Source organism: Schistocerca piceifrons, chromosome 1, assembly GCF_021461385.2.
Source record: "Schistocerca piceifrons isolate TAMUIC-IGC-003096 chromosome 1, iqSchPice1.1, whole genome shotgun sequence".
In the NCBI taxonomy this organism is placed as follows: Eukaryota; Metazoa; Arthropoda; class Insecta; order Orthoptera; family Acrididae; genus Schistocerca; species Schistocerca piceifrons.
The window spans coordinates 314,227,997-314,250,994 of record NC_060138.1 but is presented as its reverse complement, the minus strand read 5'-3'; positions in this window follow the sequence as shown (position 1 = coordinate 314,250,994).

Genomic DNA, 22,998 nt, shown 5'->3' with positions numbered 1-22,998 from the left:
CTGAAATGGCGACTCTTCTGAGCAGTCCACGGATTTACAGTCGTCCAGGGCCCAATCGATAAGGTCACGAGACCAGAAGAGGTGCTACAGGCGATGGCGTGCCGTAAGCAAAGGCACTCGCGTCGATCGTCTGCTGCCATGAGCATAAAATCTGAGTTTAGAGTCACTGTCCAAGCGGATAAGTTCGTCCTACACTGATCTGTGCGGTTATTTCACGCAGTGTTGCAGGTCTCTTAGCACTGACAGCTCTACGCAAACGGTGCTGGTTTTGGTCGTTCTGTGAAGGACGTCGGCCACTACAGTGACCGTGGTGAGGCGAAGTGCTTGAAATTTGGTATTCTTCACACACTCTTGACACTGTTTACCTCGGAATATTGAAATCCCTAACAATTTTCTGAATGTTACGTCCCATGCCTTTAGCTCCAACAACCATTCCGCATTCAGAGTCTGTTGATTCCCGTCGTACGGCCATAATCACATCGGAAACCTTTTCACATGACTCACCTGAGTACAAGTCAAAACTCCCCCAATGCATTGCCCGTTTTCATCTTGCATGCTCGATACTACCGCCATCTATTGTGTATTCGCTATCCCATGACTTTCCTCACCTCGTTGTACAACTAGCTACACGAATTGTTGTCTGCTTTGCACAAACCATTCACCCACCCTTCTATGCACCAATGCAACTATTACAGCAAACTGTCTTCCACTCCTAACATTGTTGCAGAACTAATACCATCGCTGGACGACTTTCTGAGGACGGTACTGACCAGGTACTTGCAAGTAACGTCCAGAATCCCAAATTCTCTCGTCTGAAAATGACATAGTTGATGGTAGTGATAAGTAATAGAAGTCATTAATAGCAGTTTCGAAAGTCTGGTCCGAAAATCTGTGTTCACAAACAGTGAAGAACTGGTATTTTGAATGTATGTCCACTTTGATTAGCAGATGATATAGCCTTCCGTCTTTTCAAACAACTACGAAAGATTTTATATATATTTTTGGATAAGGTGCACGATCATAAACCCTCAAACATAAACTGTACTGACCCACCCTTGATCTGTACTCCTGTTAATTAATGCTGACAGCCAGTTAGCAGTTCAAAAATCAGAAAGTAAGAAGCAAAAGATACCCTTGTTTTGCAAATATATCCATAAGCTCAACTATTGAGAAATTGGTCAAACACGTCGTGAATGATCTGCAAGGAAAGGTATAACAAATATCTGATACCACAGATATTTAAGTAAGAAAGAGTTAACAATGTGGAATTAATTGTGAGAAAACTCTGGGCAACATTGATGCCTCGGTTTTTCAATGCGAACTAACACATTTCCCAGAAACACTGGACTACTTCAGATGTTTATAAAATAGTTGATGTTTCATTTCTTCAGTATCATTTACCGGTCGTATAGCAGATCATTAACTGAAGACATTCACTGCATTCCATAGAAAAGACAGAATGAATATGGTAACAACAAGATGAAATATCTAGTGGGAGTCTTCGTGATTAATGAAATGGAGTAGAATCAGGATCTACCCTACTGTCGATGAGTGCGGAAGACAGTCGCGGATAAGGTCAACCCAAACTCGAGTGAATCATTTTAGACAAATGGATCCGATTATTCGAGGTTGTCGCCACTGAAAGAATTCGACCATGATGCTATTGCAGGAACATGGTCACCAATGTTACAAAGCTCGTAAAGTGAGGTATGGGAATATTCATCAGCTGATAGAGAGTTACTTAAAAGGAGAAATGAGGACATTTAGTACAGATGTAGCAAGTGCAGAGTAATGTTTAAAGTAACATGGGATATCACGATATAGTTGAGTGTTAAATTTGTTCTCAGTCGCGGATAAAATGTAATGTGAATTCAAGATCTACTGGTTGAAGAGATTCGCCTGAAACCCTTACTTTCAGTGTGAAAACTGTGCACTTTAAAGATCGTCTGGATGGCAGAAAAATGTTCTCTTGGTGCCATTAATGACTTCACCATTAGGAGCAGTCCTTTGACTTAAGAAAATTCGTGACGCTGGAGGTTGTCGATGCACCTACCTTTTTCTTATCGAGGTTGATGAGGTACTTGATGCTGCCGAATCTACAACTTTAATTGCATCCCAAAAGGCGATCGATCTCACCGTGACGTCGTACTCCGGTGTCGTCTCCTCATTACTTCTTCTCTACAAATATATTTCCGTGTTTTCTCTTTCCTGCTTAGTCTAATGCCAAAATTTACAAACTGAATGAATTTCTGTTACACTAAACCAAATTTATTACAATTTTTTTCGTGGTCCACGTTGGAAAATTATGTGACTCTGATAAATTAGATCAGTTATGTAGCAAAAGGTCCACATATGAAAAGGGTACAAAGCTCAATACGCAGGATTGTTGAATAAAGAATACGGCTGTAAAATTACACTCTAAGTACGTAAATAAATAAATATAAAAAAAGATGACACTACGAAGGAATTATCCGAATTGGGTAATGTAGATCGACAGACAAACAAATGATTACAATTTCAGACCAATTGCGTAAGTTATTCAAGAGAAGTAGTCATTCGGCTTGACGTTGATTGATAAAACTGTTGCTTGTGCCAAATTCTATACAATTGGTGCGTCAGATCGTCAAGCGCCATAGCTGGCTGGAGGACCCTGCCCATAGTGCTCTAAATATTCTCACTTGGGGAGGGATCCGGAAACATTGGTGGCCAAAGTATGACTTCGCAAGCACAAAGACAAGCAACAGAAACCCTCGCCGTGTGCTGGCTGGCATCATATTACTGAAATATGAGCCCAGGATGACTTGCCATGAAGGACAACAGAAAGGTGCATAGAATATTGTTGGCGTGCCGCCGTGCAGTTAGGATGCCGCGGATGACAACCGCAGAGATCTTTCTACGAAAACAAATAGCTTTCTAGATCCACACAACTGGCTGAAACTTCCTGGCAGATTAAAACTGTGTGCCGGACCGAGATTCGAACTCGGGACCTTTGCCTTTCGTGGGCAAGTGCTCTACCAACTAAGCTACCCAAGCACGACTCACGACCCCTCCCCACAGCTTTATTTCTGCCAGTACCTCGTCTCCTACCTTCCAAACCTCACGAAGCTCTCCTGCGAACGTTGCAGAACCAGCACGCCTGGAAGAACGGATATTGCGGAGACATGACTTAGCCACAGCCTGGGGAATGTTTCCAGAATGAGATTTTTCACTCTACAGCGGAGTGTGGCTCTGATATGAAACTTCCTGGCAGATTAAATCTGTGTGCCGAACCGAGACGCGAACTCGGGACCTTTGCAGGGACCTGCGAACCTGTTGGCAGAAGAGCTTCTGTGAGGTTTGGAAGTAGGAGACGAGGTACTGGCGGAATTTAAGCTATGAGGAGGGGTCGTGAATCGTGCTTGGGTAGCTCAGTTTGTAGAGCACTTGCCAGCGAAAGGCAAAGGTCCCGAGTTTGACTCTCGGTCCAGCACATAGTTTTAATCTGCCAGGAAGTTTCATATCAGCGCAAACTCCACTGCAGAGTGAAAATCTCATTCTGGAAACACTACTGACTGTCGCGCCACATTGGAGGTGACAGTCAGGTTGGTATGCCACAGCTGTCCGATGCGTCTCAAAAACTATTCTTTGACCTATAATTTCATTGTTTGTAGTAGAATTGTTCTCAGTGATGAGTTCCGCTTCGAACTAAGCTCCGATGACCAGCGAAGACGTGCGTGAAGAATTCCAGGACAGTGGTACAATACTAGCCCGACCGGCGGCAGCCATAAGGCCCGGCAGTCTGCGTTGACGTTTTGGGGTGCCATTTCTTTTCACAGCAGGACCCCTTTGGTTGTCATCCATGGCATTCTTACAGAGCAGCGGTATGTCGACGCTGTTCTTCCCGTATGGTTGCTCTTCATGGCAAGACATCCAGGACTTACATGTCAGCAAGATAATGTCCGGCCGCAGACGGCGAGGGTTTCTTCTGCCTGTGTTCATGGTTTCCAAACTCTGCCGTAGTCAGCAAGGAAGCTACATATCTCCAGTACTGAAACGTCTGGAGCATTATGGGCAGGGCCCTCCGATCAGCTCCGGACATGAAGATCTGATGCGCCAGTTGGACAGAATTTATCATCTTTTAGGAGGATGTCCAACAATTCTTTCTATCACTGCAAAGCCGAATATATCCTTGCATGATGCCGGAGGTGAACTGACGCATTATTGACTTGCTCGATTTGTAATCTCTTAATTCAGATATTTTAAAATTGTAGTCATTTGTTTGTCCGTATAACTACCCAAGTCTCCCGATTTCAGTCCCATTCGGATAATTCCTTCGTGGATCACGTTTGCTCTTTTTTTCGTCTTAATGCGTGTTTGTATAATATAGAGGTAAATATCGCCTGTTATGTTCTTCTAGTGCAAGGTCACTAGAATTCCCAACATGGACTGACTTATCGCAATCCCCGCAATTGATATTTTATTGTGGAGAGTGTACTCATTCCACATGTGTCGTTAGGTAAATAAGAGAATTACAATATTAGCTTGACAAACGCCTATTACAGGGTGTAAATTCTAAGGTGACAAACCAGAATATCTCGAAAATTAACCTTCACATGAGAAAATGTGTAGAATCCAAAGTGATTATTTTCGAGGGGGATATCTGCTGGGGCTAAAATTAGCCCGCCACCCCAACCCCTGAGGGTGGGGCTGGAGGCAACTTTAAGATTTCAAATGCGAACCCCCATTTTTCATTGGAGAATCAGATTCTACATAAAAAAACTAGGTACATTTTGTCTGTGGTGTCACCGCCAGACACCACACTTGCTAGGTGGTAGATTAAATCGGCTGCGGTCCAGTTAGTACATGTCGGACCCGCGTGTCGCCACTGTGTGATCGCAGACCTAGTGCCACCACAAGGCAGGTCTCGTGATACGAACAAGCACTCGCTCCAGTTGTACGACGACGTTGATAGCGACAATACGGACGAAGCCTTCCTCTCATTTGCCGAGAGACAGTTAGAATAGCCTTCTGCTAAGTCCATGGCTACGACCTAGCAAGGTGCCAATTGTAACAGTGCATGTATCTTACGAGTCGCATTTGTATAGTCAAGAGAGATGTATCACAAGGAAACAGTAAAGTTAAGTATAAAGCATCTATGTACCTTTCTTGCTACCATTCAATAGTTATCCTGTTCCAGACTTGACGCCCGTCGGCGTGTGTGTACGCGTGCCTTTCTTTCGGCAACTACAGTGTGGCGTAACAGTCTTGTTACGTCACCACAGATTGGCGACGAGGCTTAAAGGAAACTTGTTCTTTCTGATTGCTTAAATTTATTTGTGTCATGGCTTCGCCAGATGTACTGTCCGAATTTTATCGCTTGCAGAATCAGCAGACGCAGGCGTTATTGGATGCCCTTGGACAGCTCGTCCAGGGTCAACGTGCCATTCAAACCGATGCGGCGGCCGCCGCTTCATCGCTACCGCAGCCACAACATGCTGTTGCACATCAATTCCGACCCTTTGATGCAACCCACGAGTCCTGGCAAGAGTGGTCCCGTCAATTCGCCTTCCATCTCGCCGCCTACAGAAGGTAATGAGCGGCAGCCGTTTTTGCTTTCTTGTGTCGGTGTGTCCACCTACCGTGTGATAGTGAAATTGTTTCCCCGTCGCGACGTAGCAACTCTGTCCTACGAGGAAATTTTGTCTGCTTTAGATGCCTATTTCAAAGAAACAGTTAATGTGGTTGCAAAACGGTATACGTTTTTTCGTACAAAACGTACGGCCGGTCAAACTAATAGGGAGTGGGTAGCAACATTGCAAGGACTTACTAGGGACTGTGCCTTTGACTGTGACTGTGGTCTTTCTTATTCAGATACAATGGTGCGTGATACAATTGCACAGAACGTTTCTGATGTTCGCATACGGGAGCAAATTTTGAAACTAGTTAATCCCTCCCTTCAACAAGTGATAGACATATTGGATAGACAAGACACACTTGACTGTGCTCAGGAATCTTTTGAAACTTCGCCAGCAGTGTGTAACATTAACCGGCCTGCCGGGCGAGCTGCGCGGCCCGGTCAACTGCCATCGCACAAACAAACGCAGCTGCCGCCGCGCTCTAAGCCACGTGTGCCGCGCCAGCCCACAAATGCAGTGAAATCATGCCCGCGGTGTACTACTAGACATTCGCGTGAACATTGCCCGTCACGCCAAGCTATTTGCTTTTTCTGTAATAGAAAAGGACATGTTCAAAGTGTTTGCCAGAAAAAGCTCCGATCAGACAATCACAATCATTCCAGGCCCTTTGCTTCGCGCCGGAATCGAACCAAGGACACTCAGGATCGTGGGCCTTCGGCCATGGACATTCATGTAGTTAATTCCGATTCGTCCAGTGCCACTTTCTCTAACAGTGACTGTGTTCGTCCCACAAAAACTGTGCGTCGACGTCGCCGGAAATCACGTCAATTAGCAAGTGATTCTGTACCAGTGTCTGTTCAAATTGCACAAAACAGTCGCTCTTGTCGTCAGCAGGACAATAAACTTTTTGTGGACTTAGACTTTGAAGGCAAAGTGATACCATTCCAGCTCGATACCGGAGCTGCAGTTTCATTGCTCAATCACGACACGTACAAACAACTGAGCAAACCTCCGTTGCGTGCCGCCAATGTTAAGCTAACCATATATTCAGGACAGAAAATTCCTGTGTTAGGACAGTGCAGCCTTCTTGCAACATACAAGGGACAGACAAAACTTGTGTCATTTTACGTTCTTCGTTCTTCTTCTGCAGTGAACTTGTTTGGCTTAGATTTATTTCAGTTGTTTAACATGTCTATTGTAAATCAGGTCGTATCAGTGAATCAAACTGTGCCTTCAGACAGTGTTTCTCGTCTGTGTGACGAATTTGCAGACATTTTTGCACCGGGCTTAGGTTGCGCTAAAAACTATGAAGCCCATTTGGAACTGAAAGTAAACGCGCAACCGAAATTTTTCAGAGCGCGCAATGTTCCCCACGCATTGCGTGATGAGGTCGCAAGAACATTAAACGATCTCGAATCACAGGGTGTAATTGAACGTGTGCAAGCTTCTCTCTGGGCCTCACCCTTAGTAATTTTGCCAAAACCTTCCGGAAAATTGAGACTTTGCGTGGACTTCAAGGCCACAGTGAATCCACAACTAGTGACTGCTACTTTTCCTTTGCCCCGCCCGGAGGATCTTTTTGCTAAACTGTGCCCGGGAAAATATTTTTCAAAGTTGGATCTCGCCGATTCGTACTTGCAAATACCTGTGGACGACGAATCCCAGCGCGTATTGGTGGTTAACACGCATCTTGGATTGTACAGGTTCAAAAGACTGCCGTTCGGGTGTGCATCCGCCCCTGCATTGTTTCAGCAATATTTACAAACTATTTGTGCGTCGGTCCCTACTGCAGCAAACTATCTGGACGATATAGTGATCTCCGGACAGACAGAAGAAGATCATCTTGCGAACCTACGAACGTTATTTCAGGTCTTGCGACAAAATGGTCTTCGCTTGAGGAAGGACAAATGTGTGTTTTTTGCTCGTGACTTACCATACCTGGGCCATGTCATCAATGCCCAAGGCATACATCCGAGTCCAGAGCACCTCCGTGCCATACAAGAATTGCCTTCCCCTCAAAATGTGAAGCAGCTGCAGAGTGTGTTGGGTAAAATTACTTACTATCATCGCTTTCTTCACAATGCTTCTTCCATTTCAGCTCCGCTTCATCGCTTACGCCGTAAAGGTGTTCCGTTCGTCTGGACGACGGAATGCGAACGCGCCTTTCGCCAGTTGAAATCGGCGTTGCTTTCTAATACTTGCCTCACGCCTTTCGATCCCCAGAAAGCCCTTTTGTTGATGGTAGATGCATCGGATTTCGGGATCGGTGCTGTGCTTGCACACAAAGTTGGCTCGCATGATCGCCCTATTGCCTTTGCGTCGAAATTGCTCTCATCTGCGCAAAGAAATTACTCACAGATAGAGAAAGAAGCTTTGGCTCTCGTGTTTGGTGTTACTAAGTTCCATGATTTCTTGTATGGTCGTCACTTTACCATCATCACAGACCACAAACCTTTGACATCGCTTTTTCATCCGAACAAGCCTGTACCTCCACGTACAGCGCAGAAATTCATTCGCTGGTCTATTTTTCTCTCGCAGTACCGCTACGATATCTCGTATCGGTCCACTGCTCAGCACGGAAACGCCGATGCGTTGTCCCGTTTGCCTGTTGCTGAGGATAAAGCATTCGATTCTTCCGAACTTGCTTGCATGTTCATTGATTCGGAAACCGATGAAGTGGTCGAATCGTTTCCGATTGATTTTCGTCGTGTAGCTACAGCCACAGCTGCTGACCCTGTCCTTGCTATTGTTTTGCGTTTTGTTGCTACGCAATGGCCTTTGTCAAAGTCTCGGATCGAGGATCCGTTGGTTCGCCGATTTTTTGCTCACAAGGAGAGACTTTTTGTTCGACGTGGTGTTTTGTTGTTGCGTTCTGATAATGATCAGTCCAGAGTCGTGGTCCCACGTTCGTTACAGTCCTCTGTTTTACGGCTTCTTCACCAAGGACATTGGGGTATAGTGCGAACGAAACAACTTGCTCGTCAGCACTGTACTTGGTTCGGAATCGATGCTGCGATTACGAATATGTGTTCTTCTTGCATGGCGTGTGCCGAACAACAATCCGCACCGCCGCGGAAAGTCTTTGCATGGCCAAAAGCCACTTCCCCTTGGCAACGCTTGCACATTGATTTTGCTGGTCCATTCTGGAATGCTCGATGGTTGGTTCTCGTCGACGCCTTCAGTAATTTTCCTTTTGTTGTCCGGATGTCTTCCACGACGTCCTCCGCCACCATCCAAGCGTTGTCTGCTATCTTTTGCATTGCAGGTCTTCCGCAGACTATTGTTTCCGACAATGGCCCACAATTCATGTCCGCAGAATTTCAGTCATTCTGCCTGGCCAATGGTATTCAACATCTGACATCCGCGCCGTTTTCGCCTCAGTCAAACGGTGCCGCTGAACGATTGGTCCGGACTTTCAAGTCACAGATGTTGAAATTGAAAGAGTCGCATTCTCGGGAGGACGCATTGTTGCTCTTTTTGTCTTCGTATCGCTCTCAGCCCCGAGATGGTCGCTCGCCGGCTGAGTTGCTCCACGGTCGTCCTCATCGAACCCTGATGTCTTTGCTGCATCCGCCGCATCAGGTTCCTGTGCAGCGGCAGACTCCTGCTTTTGCTCCAGGCGACGTTGTATTTTATCGCAACTATCGAGGTTCACGGCGTTGGCTCGCAGGGCGCATTCTTCGCTGCCTCGGCCGCGCGATGTATTTGGTTTTGGGGGCCTCTGGTGCGGTGCGTCGGCATCTCAATCAGCTGCGCCTCTATCGTCGCATGGGTTCTGCCGCTCCCCGTCTGCTTTCAGCGACGGTGCCGTCCGGTCAGCGCCCTGGGGACCCATCTACTGGCTCGCCTCATCCCCAGGTGTTACCGACGATGCCTTCCATTTTGCCCCATGGCGACGCGCCGCCGCAGCAGCCGCCGCCGCCGCCGCCGCCTGTTCTCCCGCCGGCGCCGCCCGCATTCGACTCTTCGCTGCAGCCGCCAAGCGCCTCCCAGGGTCACGCGCCGCCGATCGCTTCCCGTGACCAGCTGTCCTCCGCCATGGAACTCTTGCCCGCTCCGGACCACATGACGTCATCGCGCGTCGGCTACCCCGACGCAATGGAGGTCGACCCGTCGGCCCCTCCTGTCTCTTTACGGGCGCATACCCCGCATGTTGACGTGCACCCTGGACTTGGTTTTCAGGCGTTTCCTAGCTCCCCTCGGACCGAATGGCCGGGTGCGGGTGGCACAGCCTCGCCTGTTGTTAGGCTCCCCACCTCATCGCATACGTCAACATGGGGTCCTCCCCACGGCGGGCGGAAGCCTTATCTCACGACCGTTCGCCGATTTGCGGGGGAGGAATGTGGTGTCACCGCCAGACACCACACTTGCTAGGTGGTAGATTAAATCGGCCGCGGTCCAGTTAGTACATGTCGGACCCGCGTGTCGCCACTGTGTGATCGCAGACCTAGCGCCACCACAAGGCAGGTCTCGTGATACGAACAAGCACTCGCCCCAGTTGTACGACGACGTTGATAGCGACAATACGGACGAAGCCTTCCTCTCATTTGCCGAGAGACAGTTAGAATAGCCTTCTGCTAAGTCCATGGCTACGACCTAGCAAGGCGCCAATTGTAACAGTGCATGTATCTTACGAGTCGCATTTGTATAGTCAAGAGAGATGTATCACAAGGAAACAGTAAAGTTAAGTATAAAGCAGCTATGTACTTTTCTTGCTACCATTCAATAGTTATCCTGTTCCAGACTTGACGCCCGTCGGCGTGTGTGTACGCGTGCCTATCCTACCGGCTACTTCAAGTGGCGTAACAGTCTTGTTACGTCACTACATTGTCTTAAGCATTTGTCTTGATTCTTGGTAGTTGGCGCTGTAATTCAAGAAAATCCATGTTTCCATTTTTGCATAGAAAATGGTTATGGATAAATAAAAAATACTTAATTTTGATTCGCTAAAACTAAAACTGTCCCTCTCTCCACATAGGGAAATGACAAATTGAGAAAAATTCTTGATTCTACCATCAGTGCCATTCCGGATGGACTTCAGTCAAAATAAAGAGGATAAGATACAGTAAAAGGAAAATCTGAAGGAATAAAATGCATGATTGAGGAGGGAAATATTTTCAATAAGAAAGTTTTCTCACACCAGACGAAAGCTTCTAGTTACTTAACAAGCATCGAAGCAACAAATTTAATCGTTGAAACAAGGATTACAATTAAGAAACAACAACCGTGGAAAGACCGGCAATAGCTATGAAATCTGTAAGCAAAACAAGATAGGATACGTAACAGAAGATGAAGGAATATATGTTGTTAGCATATTCTGCGACTGATGCAACAAATCGAACGGACACTGGACGTAAATAAACAAAAACAAACCCCTAGTATTACAACAAATGATTTTTATGTATATATGTGTTTAATTAAGATGTTATTTGAATTTGTATTTTATTATTTCGTATCTACCTCCGTATTTAATGTGATGCAATGTGCCAGGTAGGCACATCAAAAACATCTGTAAGACTTTGCGTAGCCGAGCTGTCGGACGCTGGAATGATATGGCGCTCGCTAATTTCGTAAACTTTTATCTCAAAATGCGGGAATTTGAAGTCGAGACTACATAAAAAGACATGGAAGAGAACTGGGAAGTGTTTCGCTTAACGGAGATTATTTTGAGATTGTTTGAAGGTGTACAGTGTAATCCATCGCTATGCATATGACATTCTTCCGCTTTTAAAGGAGACCAACACAGGTAGTGTAGACTTCGGATCTGGACTGAGTGAGAGCAAGAAAATCAACTCGTAGAAGGACTAGGTGAAAAGCAGCGTTAAACTGTGTTGGACAGTAAACTGTGGCCTTGAGATCTAAGGTATAGGAGAAAGGAAAAATAAGGATTAAAGATAACGTGCACGGAGCAGCAGTCTCACATTACAAACTGAACTGCAAAGGCCATTCGCGTTTGTTTGTGACGAAAGATTCTAGATAAATAAATTGGAAGCCAGCGTTTACGCATTGTGTATATATAAGTTACGTAGTTTTCCAACTGAGTTTGGGCTTAAACTGCTATTCCGATATTTTCTATCGTTACAGAGATCAGAGGCGTGACCGGAAGAATGAAAATAAAGTCCTTACAATGTGAAAAGTCCAAACCTAAATTACATAGGTAGTTAATCACAATACAGCAACACGAAATTTGTCATTATAGCCGACTGCAACCTTATATGGTCCAGCACATGACTCAGCATTCATTGTAGCATCAGACAGCGGATTCCCAGCGCAGTTCCGTCATTTCTCTATAAGTCAGCAGTGTCAACAAAACATCTCGGCTCACGGCCTAGAGAATTTTATGAAGTTTATTACATTTAGACCGATACTTTAACAGCTAGTAAAAGTCTTTTGACTGAATAATTAATTAAAATACTTTCATTCAAGTAAAAGACCCTAAACTTTTGTGTAGTCGAGGATGACATAAATTTTGGTACAGAAGGCTGAGATTCATGGTAATATGACCCATATATTATTCATTAGGCATATTGCACACACTTCTAATAACAAAAAATTTCTTACCATCCTGATAAAAATTAAACACATTATAATAAAAAATATGAAAATAAAAAGTACAGTGAACGACGAATGGGTTTGCTTTGAGAGATGAAAATCGAAAGAAATCGGGGTATCACACAGGAAAAAAGAAAAATCCTAGAATAAATCTCTGGATAACTGAAAAGGTGATTAATTTAACTGACAAAAGGAGAAAAAATAAAAATTCAGCAAATGAAGCTGGTGAAAGGGAATAAAGATATCTGAAAATGAGCTTAATACAAAGTGTAAAATGGCTAAAAAGCAAAGGCCAGAGTAGAAATACAAATCTGTAGAAGCATGCATAACTAGGAGAAAGATAGATGCTGCGAATATAAAAATTTAATAGATCTTTGTACAGAAGCTGTAAATGTATGGAAATAAAGCACTCAGATGGTAGGCCAGTACTACGCAGAGAAGGGAAAGCTGAAAGCTGGGAGGAATATATAGAGAGTCTATTTAACAGAAACAAACTTGATGACAATATTACAGAAAACAAAGAGGAAGTGCGTGTATGTGAGATCGGAGAGGTGATACTGCGAGAAGAACTGTACAGTGCACTGAAAGCCGTAAGTGGAAACATGGTCCCTGGAGTAGAGGACACTTCCTCAGAAATGGCGGCAATTTGCATGAAAATGCTTTGAGGCGACAAGACCAACTGGATTCATTTTTAATAACTTTACTTATGTCTTGACCACACTTTTATTTTTCATCAACTTTACGCTTTTCGACTTAATTTTCAAAGGCAGTGCTAAGTCAGTCATGTGAAAGCATTAGACGCATTGTTTGACGTCAACATTCTCGACCACGAGACAAGTCGAAATGTGTAAGGTTGATGAAAAATAAAAGTGTGGTCAAGACATAAGTAAAGCTATTGAAAGTTACTCAGAATTATTGAGGTCCTCGGGAAAGCCATCCGCGATGTAGGAGACAGACGAAACACACTCAGACCTCAAGAGAGATGCAGCACTTCCTATTCCAAATAAGATACACTGATGGGTGTGAATACTACCAAACCATCAGTTCAATAAGTCATGGTTCCAAAATTTTGAACGCATTATTTACAGAGGAGTGGAAAAACTAGTAGAGGTCGATCTTTGGGGAGATCAGTTCTTTCCATTTCGCCGCACAGGCAAGATGCCCGTTGTCCATGTTTGGAGGTCTCCTGTGGCTTCATGAAGCGTTATTTTGTCAGCTCTGTAAACTGCGTGAAGGTAAAGGGAAGGTAGATCATAGTTCACCGTCCTGTCAACAGCGCGTTTATGAGAGAAGGAGCACAAGCTTGGATTACGAAAGGATTGGGAAGGAAATCGGAGATGTCCTTTTCAAAGGCACCATCCTGGCATTTGCCTACAATGATTTAGAGAAAACATGTAAAGCCTAAATGTTGACGTTCGGACAGTGATTCGAACCATCATCCTCCAGAATTTGAGTTCTATGCGCGTGCAGATCAATGACCACCTCGTTCGACTCGAGTGAATGAACTCGAATGTCGACAAAAAGAAAAATAAACATAACTCTTGTGCGTATACATGTGTAATTGCACACTTAATCTGTTGTAGCCTACCCTTAACTTCTAAAACGCAAATTGATTTTAACATGCATAAATATACTTCACATGCACTGTTTTAAAATGAATTCACATCTGCAGCGAGTATGTAGAGCTTCTGGAACGTTTTCGTATGTTAAAATAGAAAGCTTCCAAGCTCATTGTGTGTTGTTATCTCTCACCATCCACACCAGCGCCATCCTGTTTTGCACCTCACCTGACAATGCACAATATTAAATGGTGTATTTACTAAAAAATTGAAGTAAATTGCACTAGACTAGGGTGATATGCGTCGTAGTCCCACTTAACGGAAGTCTTAGAATTGCTAATCCACACGGTTCCTTTCAGCCCCGCGCAACATAGCACATTTTTACTCGACAGAAATGCGCACACACACGTGTGCTTGACATTTAATTTCTCCAAATACATATAAATTCACGACCACCATCTTTCATACTAATAACTACCTAATCGCAATAAATACACAGTAATCACCTTCACATGCAATATGAACAAAAATACTCAGTGGTTTCATCTTCTACAAGTCATCACCAGCACCAAATTAGGATAATCGTGCTCTCGCCCGCCAAATTGAAGCATGGAAAAGGTCGCTGTCCTCTCGCTGTCCTCCTATAATCGTTCAACTTTGACTATTCCTTCTTCTACGGGCAGAGAAACATTGATTCCAACTACTGTGATGATGATGTTTGGTTTGTGGGGCTGTCAACTGCGCGGTTATAAGCGCCCGTAGAAATTCCCAGTATTTGCTCAGTCCAGTCTCGCCAGTTCCAGGAATAATGATGAAATGATGAGGACAACACAAACACTCAGTCATCTCGAGGCAGGGGAAAATCCCTACCCCGCCGGGATTCGAACACAGGATCCCGTGGTCGGGAAGCGAGAACACGACCGCGAGACCACGAGCTGCGGACTCCAACTACTGTGGGTATAGCCTATAATCTCATGCCTCACCTCACCTCTGCACCACACTGCTATATCTGCAACATTCTTCGCTCAACATAAACCCCTCTAAAATCGTGAGGGGCTTCGATTACGCAGTTGAGAGTCGTCGTGGAGGGCTTATCGGGGGTTTCGTCAGCTCTTGGTTCGATTGTAACTTCATTCCGCGTGCTAGTATTTTCTTCTCGGCATGTGACTACTTATTAGACTGAGGCGACAAAATTCGTGGGATACCTCTTAATATCACGTCGGACCTCCTTTTGCCAAGTGTCGAGAAGGATTTCGAGGTGTCATGGACTCAACAAATCGTTGAAAGTCCACTGCAGAAATAATGAGCAATGCCGTCCATAATTGCGATAGTGTTGCCAATGCAGGGTTTTGTGCACGAAATGATCTCTCGATTATGTCCCCTAAACGCTCGATGGGGTTCCATTCGGGCAAACCGGGTGCCCAAATCTTTCACTCGAATCGTCCACAACGATCTTCACACCAGCCGTGAACAGCTGTGGCCTGAAAACATGGCACATGGTCTTTCATATAAATTTCACCATTGTTTTGGAACATGAAGCCCATGAATGGCCGTAAATGGTCTCCAAGTAGGCAAGCATAACCATTTTCAGTCAGTGATCGGTTCAGTTGCGCTAGATGACCCAGTCCATTCCACGTGAGCACAGCCCACACTATTATGAAGCACCATTAGCTTGCACAGTGTCTTGCTGAGAACGTTGGTCCAAGTCTTTATGGAGTCTGCGCCACACTCGAACCTACCAGATTTTCTCCTGCCTCAAGATGACTGGGTGTTTATGTTGTCCTCGTCATTTCTTTATCATTCCTGAAAGTGGCTATATTGGACTGAGCAAAGGTTGGGAATTTGTACCGGCGCTGATAACCGCGCAGTAGAGTGCCCCACAAACCACACTTCATCATCGTCATCGAACCTACCATCAGCTCTTATCAATTGAAATCTGGTCTCATATGACTTGGCCACAGTTTTCCAGTCGTCCAGGGTCCAACCTATATGATCACGAATACGGGTGAGACACTGTAGGCGATGGTGTGCTGTTAGCAAAGGCACTCGCGTCGGTCGTCGCTGTCATAGCTCATGAACGCCAAAATTTCCGGAACTGCCCTAAAAGATACGTTCGTCATACGTCCCACATTGATTTCTGTGATTATTTCATGCAGCGGTGCTTGTCTGTTAGTACTCACAATTTTACGCATACGTAGCTGCTCTCGGTCGTTACGTGAAGGCCATCGGTCACTGCGTTGTCTCTGGTGAGAGGTAATGCCTGTACTTTGGTATTCTCGCCGCACTCTTAACACTATGCATTTCGGAATATTGAGTTCCCTAACGATATCCGAAAAGGATTGCCCCATGCGTCTTGCTGCGACTACCATTCCACGTACAGAGGCTGTTAATTCCCCTTGGACGGCCATTATACTCTCGGAAACATTTTCACATGAATCACCTGAGTACATATGACTATTGCTCTTTAATAATTTATGTACGCGGTATTATGACCTTCCGTATATGTGCGTATCATTATCCCCTGCGTTTGTCACCCTAGTGTAGCATGGACAGCAAGTCTTGTCGCGGTAGCATACTGACGAACGGCCACTGGGCCTCTAAAACCAGTAAGAACATGTGTGAGGATCTTTAACATACGAGCAAGAACAACGTGTCTGCCGGCCGTGGTGGCCGAGCGGTTCTAAGCGCTTCAGTGCAGAACCGCGCGACTGCTACGGTCGCAGGTTCGAATCCTGCCTCGGGCATGGGTGTGTGATGTCCTTAGGTTGGTTAGGTTTAAGTAGTTCTAAGTTCTAGGGGACTGATGACCTCAGATGTTAAGTCCCATAGTGCTCAGAGCCTTTTGAACCATTTCAGCCAACGTGTCTGGTAGGTTGTTCCCCTTCATCGGCTGGATGAGGATAACGACCATGACGATCCGTGGACAGTAAAACTCGTCTGGAACTCCTGTCACATCTACTAAACTATATTTGAGCTCTTGTGTTCGACACACATTACTAAAGTGAATGCGCTCGTAGTGCCGTCTGGGTGTCCCCTAAGTAAATCGTTCCTCATTAAAAGATCGGTGGAAACCCAAGATAATTGTGTTCACCTGAGAGTCACTTCTTCCGTCGGTTGGTGACACAAAGATCTGGCGGCCGTGGTGGCCGAGCGGTACTAGGCGCTACAGTCTGGAACGGCGTGACCGCTGCCTCGGGCTTGGATGTGTGTGATGTCTTTAGGTTAGTTAGGTTTAAGTAGTTCTAAGTTCTAGGAGACTGATGACCTCAGAAGTTAAGTCCCATAGTGTTCAGAGCTATTTGAACCATTTGAACAAAAATCTGTTTTGTTTTCTCTTCTCTTTCGTCCTAAAAGCGGGAAACGGTGAATTACCCTTAATGAAATATCGCAGTTAATTTACTTCCATTCTCCACCAGTTTAAAGTGAAAGTACATTCAGATTACCGCCACATCCGAAACGGAATCCAGGTATGACTCCTTTACAAATTATCTCTATGAGGACATTAAGAGGCATTATGTTCAATGTAGTCTTGCTATCACATCAGCCACTATCATATACTGCGTATGTAATGTTCCTTTTATAATGAGTCATTTCATGGAAAATATCACTGACTTCGTCACGTTTCCCCTCGATTTCGGATGCCTCTGCTTTAGGTAATTCCAGTGTTGGCGCAGACACATCGCCTTTTCATTTTCTCCCATAATGCGAGACTCGAACCTAAGTAACACGACATCCGTCCCCCGATGCTTCGTTCTGGCAGAGCTCATACTGGTGTGGACCACGCTACATGCCAAGTTTCTCGTTCTCCTTTAATCTTCTCCCAGCACCTTTGTGCTATTTTGACCTGTCGTTCGCCCCTATTTTGCGTTCTGTGCGCGGTATCGTGCAATGTCCTCTCGTCTGTATCTTCTTCAAGATCGTCAATATCGAGGGACTGTTCACGCAATAGTACCTCAACGAATTCACGGTGTGTAAGAAAAGAGAATGTGCGCAGCGACATACATCATTCATAATATGTTATTTTGGTAAATGTCATTTTGCCAGAATGACAAAATGAGCAGCGTATGTTGCCATAGACTGGTGCGATTGTGGAACATACTGTCCAGGACATATGCTCATTTTGCAATTGCATGTCTGGCCAGTTTCTAATACGTCGCGAGAATCTTTGTACACACTGCTTGTATTTTTTTTACGGCGAACCCTGCAGCTTCCTCCGTATCAAGCGCTCGGCGAGCAACGATCAATACATTATATTCTACCACTTCTTTCGTACACCCACAAGAGTCTAAATTCCTTAAGTACGCCTTCAGGAGGACTCCATGAGTTAGACAAAGTCTTGGCAGCGCGTTGTGTCCATTTCCTGCATTGGTAACATAGCATGTGAAGTCACTGACGTGACCTGCGTCGCAGCAATACTTCCTTGTCGTGTTGTAGATGGGTCCTCCTCGGGAGCAGACGTTCTTGTCTTTGTATTGCTTACTTGACGACTAGGCAGTTCCTGCTGCCGTACATTGACGATTCCTTTTCATTAACCACGCGCGTAGCAGCGTTCGCCATTTAGGGGCTTTCTTCTGTTTCCACGCTGCAAACTCTCTCGTCACATCCGTTTTCACTGCACGTTTTTAGTCGGTGACATCATTCCAGCCTCCGTCCCAAGATCACGCTTAACATCTGTGACCCGACAGTCATTTGACTGCCGAGTTTTAGCTCAACTTCTACCCTTACGAATTGCATCTGTTTCTTCCGACTCACCTGAGCGATTTATTCCATTATCATTGCACTCCCCTGTTTTGTCTCGGCCAATTATTACATGGTGTTCGTACCACTACAGTGTGTATGAGATCCAGCAGACTGACTCTGCGCACCTTTCACGTAAGTGCTTCCCCACAAAGTTTCCAAATTTACGCAACCGTCCCAACAGCTTCCACGTTTATCAGCTTCCCTTATTAATGTTAAGCAGTTGACGTTTGTGGATCCACGACATCTGTTCCGTTCACCGCCATGGTATAAATGATCTGAAGATGATCACGTTCTAACCGAAACCGGTTATCATTGCAAATAAATATTTTATTGTGGTCAAGGCTGCTTTTAATCCATTTTTAAAGTATTTTAGCTAGACCACTGATTATACCCATGAGAAATGTCCTCAACAATTACATCTTCGAATCTATTATAGACGCAGAGAAACTTGTTCGTTGTATGTGCTGTGCTCAACCACCGTAAGTCATTCCACTTGACATGTCAAGCTTTCGTATATTCTTCATTCCTATCCCATGACTTCTAAAGGAGTGCGTTAGCAAATTGATCATATGGATGTCGGCAGTGTAAATGTAAGAAGCTAATGTTCTTTTATAATTTAATTGAAGGAGTAATGTTATTGGCTCGTATTGGTGGATGAAGTATTGTTTTTGTGACATGTTACTGATCCCACAATATTCTGTGGTGGTTAGGATGATTCAGTTTGTGACATTCATGGAAGGGATTACGGCGGTGTCTGACAGAGGTCTTCTGTTCTTATGATGAGGCTGCTGGCCAAACGATAGAAATTTGTACCGAACGCACCGCGGTCCACGTTCGTGAATGGCTCGAGTATCTGATCAGCCTCTTGATTGTATTCAAGACTTGCTAGCTAGCTAGCTCATCGAATGATGTCGAAGTAGTAGTAGTAGTAGTAGTAGTAGTAGTAGCAGAAGCAGAAGCAGAAGCAAAAGAAGAAGAATAAGAAGAAGATTAAGAAGAAAGAGAAGGAGAAGAACAGGAATAAGATAATGGCCTCAGAGTGATAAGTTACAGAGTCCACAAAGTTTCATCTTGCATGTAGTATACTGCAGAAGTGGCGTTGATAATTAAATCCCATGGGCCTATCAAATGGCGGGAATGGGCACTGCTACGCTTCGCTCTCTGTTCTAAATAGCTGCAGTCATCCTGAATTACAAGGTGATGAGCAGATACGCTACAGAGCAGCTGAAGTCCAGCCCTGTGAACACCACTGTTACCTTGAAACCGGAAGTGTTCACAGCCTACACTTCAAGAAAATGCAGAAACGAATGGGCAACATTCGGCTCATCGAAAATGTTACAATTAAGATCCTGGTTCATAAGGAATTTTCACTCTGCAGCGGAGTGTCCGCTGATCTGAAACTTCTTGGCCGATTACAACTGTGTATCAGACCGGGACTCGAATCTGGTACTTTTGCCTTTCATTGCGGTTCCCGTTCAACGTACTCTCAAGGATTGGGCCGAATTCATACTATGCGAAACGCCCGCAAACATGCATAACCACCTCCGGCATGAACTACACTGTCTACACAATGCAGTTTTAGCACCTAATTGACCCATCTGTGTACCCAATGACAAGCATCATTTGAAAAGAGGCCAGCCATATCGTGACTGTTGAACCACACTACACTTCTACAGACAACTCTTGTCCATTTTCGGGGTACTTTGGCCCAATGAAGCTGTACAGCTCACTTTGGCGCTGTGAAGAATGGGCTTTTGAGAGGTAACCGACTCCAAATGTTCATTGTAGAGTACTTGACATGGGAATGAATCCACTGCTATCAGCAATTCCTTTCGGTTTTAAAAGCAGCTGTCGTTGTCAAGGCGTGACACTCGACTTTGGATCCTGTGGGATAGGACTGTTTTGCGATAATTGTTCGTATGTCGATTTAGATGGCGACGATTGCTCCATCGTTCCTTGTAGACACGTTGAAAACGTCCTCGTTGATATACCATCAAATCGGGCAACTGCATACACGGCGTGGCGTTATCTCTGACATTCTGTCACGTGGACACACTGCGCTGATTCCATACAACACATTCGCACATACTCGCTGAATGTTTACGCTGTTTGTTAGGATTTTTATCCGTATATCTGCTTTATGGTACAAGGTTGCCATAAAAGTTATTGTTGTTGCTTATTTTTGAATATTGCAAGGTTGTTGTCAAGTCATCAAACAACAAACTTACTACATTAAGGGAAATCGACACGGTTCCGACTGGGCGATAAACAGACTTATAACAAAACATAACAAGTGAGAACAATGCTCGTTACCTTCACTGAGTAATGGCCATTGTGCACAACGATAACACCGTCGCAGTGAGAACAGCTAATATTTATTATTAGTGGGCCACCTAACCATGAAAAAGTTGTGGAACAGAATAGAGGATCTCGTAGTTTAAATCAAGACCAAGCACAATAGATTTTTTTATTTCCTCTAATTAATGGACTTAATGCACAGGTCGCTAACAGAGAGAAAATTTTTCTATAAATATGTGCTGAATTCATACCAATTATATGGAAGACTACGAGGGGAAAAATCAACAAGTTGTCGTTATTGGGTAGCTGGCGAATTCAACGATAATGAGACGAGATCACAAATGACACTTACGTGGGCAACTCGCATGGTGTACCATAACAAGTAAGTAGCGAATTGCTCAAAGTGTGGACGGCGTTACCACGAATTGCGAAACTTACATTTCCCGAAAATCAGCAAAGCGTGTGCCTATCGACAACAGACGGCAGACTGCGGGTGGAACACAAGTGCCGCGAAATTTAGCTTTCCCTCGTCAACTCTTTGCTTTCGAAAGGCGACTCAGTGCTGTTGCTAAAGTGATGCACGTGAGTATCACTTACGTGAATAGAAAACAAGCGCATTAACAAATATGACGTCGGAACACTACTGGCCTAGAGTTGGTTGGATTCAATGCATGAACAAAATTTTATGGCAAAATCAACCGCCTTTCTCGCGCTGGCTAGGTGGCATCGCAGCGTCTTTTATTTGATGTTCATGCGGAAAAGATACAAATGTCATACCTAGTTGTTCTCTGGGGATGCCAGTGGCAGCGTGGCTTCAATGAAAACAGCCCATCTACTTGGGGAGACTCACCTCTTATTAGATTCACTGACTGTCTTCTTTTGACAACAGGACTCCGAGACGACACCGGCAGAGAAACTTTGCAGCACCGCTTCGTTACAAACCCACATCTACGGCACTCTCTATAACATAAACAATAAATAGTCTAGAAAAAGTAAAAATATAGCTTAGCGATATTGGACAGTAATTTCACAACACTACTAAAGATTTTTCTAATGAGATTCTAGGCGACATGATTTTTAATGTTCTCTCACTGAGAATTTACCGTGATGACCTGATCGCATGTGATGCTTTCCTCTTTCTGTCGTATTATGGCTCTTTGATGTAAACTATTTCACCTTCATAACTGACCTCTTAAACTCGCGAGAAAGCAGTACATTGCACTAGATGGCCGGCCGGAGTGGTCGTGCGGTTCTAGGCGCTACAGTCTGGAGTCGATCGACCGCTACGGTCGCAGGTTCGAATCCTGCGTCGGGCATGGATGTGTGTGATGTCCTTAGGTTAGTTAGGTTTAATAAGTTCTAAGTTCTAGGCGACTGACGACCTCAGAAGTTCAGTCGCATAGTGCTGACAGCCATTTGAACCATTTTTCACTAGATGGGAGCCAGCAGGCTTCTAATTTTCTTGTTGTTCTGATAGATCGGTTTAATGACCATTTCATAAAAAACTACTGCCACATAGTCCGTGAGTGCATATGGTAGAAGAGGAGCACATGATTCCTCCACTTCGTTTCTGTCACTTATGTCCTTATCAGACATGTTGATTATTCTTGTGGACTTACAAACCGTTAAGGTCAGGTCTGATGTTCTTACTACCTTAAGTAGAATTTATAGTTTAGAATATAGAGCACGATATGGCATCCATAACAAAACTGATCCATTAATGTTTTCGTGTTAAAGGTTTCCTCAGTATTTTGCAAAACACCAACACAGCATTTCCGTTAACATTGGTCCTATTATGGAAAAAAGTTTCCAACATTCCTTCACCCCCGTTTTTTTATACGCACATGCACATTTTTAAAAGCGGGAGCACTTGGCGCGAAAACGCGCCCATAATTAAGTGCCACACGCATTTCACTGAAAGTAATTTAGCCCACTCCCGAACGTGTATTTGGAGCATGTTCTTCGGCGAAAATAATTGGAATGGAATTCGGGGCTTTGTTGTTCACTGTAAGCAATTATCTGGCGCGCCTGGGCGTTTTGCGGCGGCGCCGGGCTTTATAGACCGTTCAAGAGCAATTAGTGAGCAGTCAAACTACCGCGCCGCGCAGTGCGGGCTATTTTTATTGCGGCCGGCGCCACTCGAGAGCCAGATCCGGCTGTATGGCGCCACCGGTCCCGGACCCGAAACGCGGCGCGACGAAAATTCGCGAATGGCGCGCTTCCATTCAGGCGTG